The 6,467-nt window shown below is 46.7% G+C and overlaps 1 long non-coding RNA gene across 1 annotated transcript; it reads right to left on the bottom strand.

The window, feature by feature from the left end:
- Positions 1-4,075: 4,075 nt before the first annotated feature.
- Positions 4,076-6,467, bottom strand: LOC148186558 (uncharacterized). Its single transcript, XR_015779459.1, has 2 exons — positions 5,111-6,467; positions 4,076-4,742 (listed from the first exon to the last, which is right to left on the bottom strand). It is a non-coding gene; the product is annotated as an uncharacterized LOC148186558 (long non-coding RNA).

Here is a 6,467-nt window from a genome sequence, read left to right as displayed (position 1 = left end):
TCCAGTCGCTCTGTCGAGCTTGAGTTCTGAATTCGATCGCGTAGTCTGCCACTGTCCTGTCCCCCTGCCGTTGATTCAGAAGACCCCCAGTAACATCGGAACCCAAAGAGACGGGACCAAACACCTTCGAAGCTCCTCAGAAAAGGCTTGAAGCAGCGCACAGGCTGGCGTGCCCCTCTCCCACTCCGCCGTTCCCCACAAGCGTGCTCTGCCCGTGAGGTGATTTATGGCGAAGGCGACCCGAGCCCCCTCCGTGGCGAACGTGCGAGGCTGCAGGGCAAACAGGATCGAACAGTTTGTGAGAAATGGGTTGCACCCTTCCGGATCCCCGGCATAGCGTTCTGGCGCTCCCACACGCGGTTCTGATGCCATGCTGGGTGGTGGGGTCGGAGGAGGAACAGGAGCGGCGTGCTGGGTCAGTGACGTAGCCATCTGTTGTACCTGGTTGGCTAGTAGGGTTAGCGCTCGCTCCAGGGCTGATGCGGACTGTCGTGCCTCTGCCGCGTTGGAGGTTAGCTTAGCCTCATGTTGCTGAAGCATTCCCTCCACGCGGGTTAGGCGGGATTGCAGAGCATTGGAGTCTGCTGGGTCCATGTCTGGCCAGATTGTACTGAAACGGGTGGTGGTAGGACCCAGATGCAGTACAACAATAGCCTCTTGCAGTTGGTAATAACTTTTATTGTCACCAACACAGAAATAGCTCAGCTTACAGACAAAGAGTTCGTTCTTCGTGCCGGAAGCACTAGCAGTGTCTCTGGGATTGTCACTGAATGAAGAAACGAAGCTTGTACCCTCAGTGGCTGGCGGGGAGGAAACCCCGTAGCTCCACGAGCCGTCTCCACGTGCTGGAACGCCGACTGGGATCGAGCTGAGGGATGGTCTGGAACAAGCAGGGGTTCGGTAACCGGGAAGTCCGTCCGCGGGAGCAACAGTACCGACAGGGATCAGGCAGGAGGATCGTCTTAGCTGAGCGAGGGAGTCTTTACCAGTGGAGCCGTCAGTTTTCCGGAACGCCGAAACTGGAAACGTGGTCGAGAACAAAGAGCAGGTAGGTCCGGGGGGAGTCAGGCGAGGAGGGCAGGTCAGGAACAGGCAGAGTCGGCAACGGGTGATCTGACGGAGAAACGCTGGAAAGACATGCATTACGCAGAGGAACAATCTGGCAATGTGTGTGTGTCCTGGAGTGTCTTAAATACTGCATTGATTGGTGATGAGCTGCAGCTGAGGGGAGAGCAGGCTGCAGCAGTGGGCGTGGTCAGCAGGTAGAGTGGAGCAGAGGGAGGGTGTGTGTGTGTGTGGAAAAGTACTGGCAGCAGGTAGGAGGAAACAGACAGCAGGTCCATGACAGCTACTTTGTCAGGATCGGTTTCGATGCCTTTTTCAAACACAATGTGGCCGAGGTACTTTACAGAGGTTTGGAAGAACTTGCATTTCCCTGGCGACAGTTTCAAGCCAAACTCTTTCAACTGGTTGAGCACGCGCATCAACCTTTCCTCATGCCCCTCCAGTGTCGAAGAGAAGATGATGAGGTCATCCAGAAAAACTAGGGCTTCTTCGAGGACTTTGGTCTGTCCAGCTGAAATGGTCTCGAAGTCTCTACTATGAAGCCTCACCTCTCCCAGGCTGGAATCAACGGACTGTCTTTTCCGGATCTCAAGGGTCTTTAAGACGACTTTGCAGCCATAAGGAAGAGACTCATAGTTCTGGGGTGCGATGTCTGCGTACTTTTCATAGAGAACATCCAAAGTATTTGTGCCTATAAGCACTGATGACAAGGTGGAGTGCATGTCAGGTACAACCAAGACCAGCGTAGGTACCTCGATGTCGGCTCCAAGCAAGCTCTCAGGGAATCTGATGGTGGCCTCAACATAGCCAAGGTAAAGGACGCTTTGACCGTTGGCTCCTTCCACTTCAAGCAGGTCGTTCAAAGAACTGAGAGGTAAGTTAGACAGGTTCTCCAGATAGAGGGAGTTGGGGATCGTTGTTACTTGAGAGCCTGAATCTAACAAGCAACTGCAGTCTTTGTCAGCGATGGTCACTTGTGCGGTGCACTTGGCACCAATCAGACCTTTTGGCAGGGTCACTGACTGTCTTTGCGTATGAGAGTACACATGGGCTCTGTGCAGCTTCTTTTTGGAACACTTTGTCTGTGTTCCAGTCCCTGTTTGTCCCACACCCGGAACTGAGTCTAGTTTAAAGGATCAGGCTTTGGAGCGCCATGTTGACTGTCCCATGCTAACTGCTTTTCTTTCAGCTGCTTCCTCTTCTCAGCTACAAGAGATGGGTTCGGCTCACTTTCACACTGAGGCTTGGTGTGTCCGTCCTCTCCACATCTAAAGCAATACCAGCGCCTTAGTCTATTGCTTGTGTTGTTGTTTACATCTCGGCTGTGGGGCTGCAGCCTTTGAGATGTGTGAGCGATAGCTGGGGAGTGTGTGCTAGCTGTTTGGGGAGCTAGTGGTCTGGCAGCTGGTTTAGCTTTTCTACTGTCTTTCTGTGTGATACGTGTGAGCTGGGACTGTAAATCAGCTATTTGTTTCTTTAAGTCTTGGATTTCAGACCTGTGATCAAGAGCTGGCTGAGATGAGTTGCAGTCTTCTTCACTCTGCACATTAACACCTTGATAATGAGAAGACACTCTTGGCTTTGAAACATCTAAGTGCTGTTTCATGCATGATGCTTTGGAAGAACGCTTATCTTCTGCTGTGCAGAGTAACAGGAGAAGTTCGGCAAAGGTAGGTGGGTTCTGTTTCTTTTGTTCTAGCTGGAGTTCAGTTATCAAGATGTTATCCCAGCAGCCTCTGACGAACTGCCTGAGAAGATGCCGGTCAAGGTCGCTTGCAGTTACACCTCCCCTCCTGAGGGTGGTGCTCAGCATCACCTGCAGCCGTTGTAGATAAGCTGAGGGTTTCTCACCATTATCTTGCATTGTGTTGAGATACTTTGCGAAGAGGTCATCTCCATCCTCGACGGTGCCGAAAGCGGAGTCCAAGATCTCTAAGTACACATTAAGAGGAGATTCAGGTGTCAGGTACTTCACAATATCAATAGCAGGTGATAAGAGACTTTCAAGGAGCTTTCGTGACTTGTAAAGATCAGACTGTGTTGTGTCTTTAAGAAGAAGTTCGATGTTGGAGCGCCATGCCTCATAATCTACTTCATTGTTGGGACGTGGGACACGCCCAGAGAAGGGTCTGAGTCTCAAGGAAGTGTGCACCTGCAGAGCAGAGTCTTCATTTCTCACTATGTGCTCAACGATTACTTTTTGTATGTCAGGTGGATTGACGACAGAAAGTTTCAGAGCAGGCTGTGTCTTTTCTTTAGATGGTGTCAATGGTGGAGACCAATGACGTTGAGCATGCTGCTCTGGGACTACGCTGGGCAGGGGGCTTACCTGTGCAACATTATCAGGGTCATGTTGCTCTGGGGTATCAGGTGAGTTCTGCTCTGTATCTTCATCTTGGGTCTCAGAGTGATCTAGATCACAGTCTCACTGATGAGGGAGAGCTCTTCTCTGAGGACAGCTGCAAAGCCTTTGCCAGTCTGTTTTGCAATGTCCTTTAACTCTGTAAGGTAAGTCTGTGTAGCTGTTTTGCTGGCTACAGGTGTGTAAACACTGGCTAAAGCTCTGATGTGGTAGGTGACATCAGTCTTAGTCCTACTGTTAAGTCTGTGTGGCAATGAAGGTAAGAGAGACTGTATAGCTGTACCATACACATACTCTACAATAACCTGTTTGCCTGACTCTTTCTCAGTGAAATCTACTGGAATTACCCTTTGAATGGAACCATATTGTTTCAGGAAGTCGTGTAGTTCTTCATCAGTTTCTGTACCGGTTACACCGCTAACTATGACTGAGTTAGGGATTTTTACACTACTCGTTTGAATAATATCCATATTGGAAAACTGATAGCAATATTATACGGTCTCTGGTTTCTAGTTTTAAATGCTTTAAGCCACTCCTGGCTGGCTCGCCAAGTTTGTAGCACCGGTATCACACCACTAACTGCGCCACTGGACCAGTTCTAGGCTCTAAGGAGTGGGGAGCAAGAATAATTACACCAGAGACCATTGCTTTAAATAGAAAAGGCCGGCAATTTACTGAATGTAAAACACACATATAAAACACAGTACATAAAACCAAAAATACCCTGCAGGTTCCCAATAACAAGGTAAGTATAAATGAAAAAAAAAAAGTATTTCACTCTTTCTTTTTGTTCTTTAGTTCACCTAGTTTATTTTAGTAAAGCTAATCTAATTTAATTAGACCAGTCTCTTTTTCCTAGGTTGTACCTATCTTAGGATTCCTATTTTTCTTCCTGAGTTAACTGTTTTTTCTTTCTTTTACAGGTAAGAAAATACCTTCAAAACCCAAGTACATCAAAATGGACCACAGTTATTCAAATCACATTCAAAAGTATAAACAAAATAAAAGTATGACACTGAACACTTGAACTCACAAATGTGAGTTCAAGTGTTCGGTTCGATTCAGTCCAAAAAAATAATAGTTCAATCAGTTGTCAGTTCTGTTCAGTTCAGTTCAAACTAGTTCCTGATACTCCTACCACTCTGGCAGTGAGTTACCACACGCAGAGGATTTCCTCAATGATGCGATGGAGAAAATGAGTTAAGGATGTGAGTCTGGCACGCCATCTTGAATCCCGTCTGTGGATGTGCACGCCCGCACATGGCAGACCAATCCTCGCTCCGACCGAGCTTCCAACCGAGCAAAAAAACCTGACCTGTGTAACAGGCCATAAACACAATAAAACTCTTTTTAAATCCTCAAATCACACAAATAAATTCTTCACAGTCTCTGAGTTGTAACGTTACTGCTACAGTGTTTTTTTTTCAACTCAAAATGGCAGCGGAGCGGTCTCTTTTATCTCACGGCTCCGTCTCCTGCACTAATTACTGCACAAATCTCTCATTTACACAGCTTACACACACTTTTATAACATTCACAGTCTTCATAAACCCAAAATATTAACTGGTAAACAGTTTATGATGGAGCATTTCTTTGTAAACAGCTACGTTTTTAGCGTTAGCTCTCCGCCAGAAAAAAAAGTACAACATGGTGAAAATGCATGAAAATAAACATAAGACTCACCAAAACCGATGTGGCTTAGTTCTCATAAAATCTCCGTCAGTTCCCGACCAGGTAAGTTATGTTTTTCGACTGTTTTATTGACTTTTTCACTGCTTTTTCTGTTAATTAATCACCGCTCGTTTTCTCCGATTCCTCCTCTGCTCTCTCCCTCAGGTCTCTGCTGCAGCGTCACTGAGGTGCTGCGTCTGTGTTGCTGGTCCCTTAAAGGGGCAGCAACGTTATTTCCTGTCAACAGACTTTTAATCTTAAACACTAAATGATTGCTGAATTAACATTTTTAATTAACTCTGATGATTAATTGACATTAAATGAATCACTTTTAACTTTCAAACTTATTTATGCAGCTTTTATTCAACTATTTATTCTTATTTATGTCATATTTTAACATGGGTTACACTGGACAAAAAAGAAGGAACAGAGCCGGCGTCAGGGTGAGGCTGAACCGAACTTGGACCAAGAGCTGTTCCTCTACCAAGCCCTCTTCTGGCTACTGTCCAGTCACAGGAGAATAAAGTGGATGAGATGCCGATGCAGAGTTCCCGACTCTGCTGCTGTGTGTATTTTGTGTCGTAACACTGGATTTTTCTCTGTAGATGGTTGACATTGAGTCTGTCACTTCTCTGTTGGTAGTTGGTCTCGCCATGGTCTCGCCATGTGGTTTCGTATCTATGCCATAAAGTTCCTCCTCTTTTCTCTCTATAGGCCTTTCTTAGTTTCTTCTTCCTTGTCTTTTTGGATTTTGGGGTTCATGTTGTGGTCTGATATCTGGCTGTGTTTTTTGTTCTGCGGGTGTCTGACTTTCCTCTCCCTGTCTTTGCAGAGTGAGCACCGAGGGGCGGAGCGATCTCCTGGAGCATGGGGCCCCCAGCACACCTGCAGGTTGTTCTGCCCAAATTGGCTGGCTTTATAAGCCACGCTCCCTTTGTCTCCTGTGCCGGATGATTCTCCTGTGTTTCAGCGTCTCACTCGTGCCTCCTGTGATGTCTTGCCTCTTGCCTCGTGTTTCGCTCTTGCCTTTGTTAGTGTTTGTAAGTTTTGGGTGTCTCATCACCGTTTTCTTTGTTGCTTCTCGATCAGTTGTTTGTCCCATTTCAATGGTGATTTTTAGTTTACCTTTTTGTTGTTACTTTTCCCTTCGGGTGATTTTCTGTTGATACTTTTCTCGTTTTTTCTGTGAACCACTTCCTGATTTGTAATAAAAGACTATTTTTTGTTTTGAACTCTGCAACTGGGTCCTGGCGTTTTTGACTGGCACGTAACAGTTCAGCTGCCAATTGGGCGCAGCTGCTACAGTCTGGATTTCTCATTGAATATGAAACTGTCAGTGACTCAAAAAGGAGAATTACGCAGAGGCAGA

The sequence above is a fragment of the Plectropomus leopardus genome, chromosome 17 (genome assembly GCF_026936395.1).
Source record: "Plectropomus leopardus strain MGB_pleo_1.0 chromosome 17, ASM2693639v1, whole genome shotgun sequence".
Taxonomy (NCBI): Eukaryota; Metazoa; Chordata; class Actinopteri; order Perciformes; family Serranidae; genus Plectropomus; species Plectropomus leopardus.
Note: the sequence above shows the minus strand (reverse complement) of the source record. Positions and strands in the feature narration are given on the sequence as shown.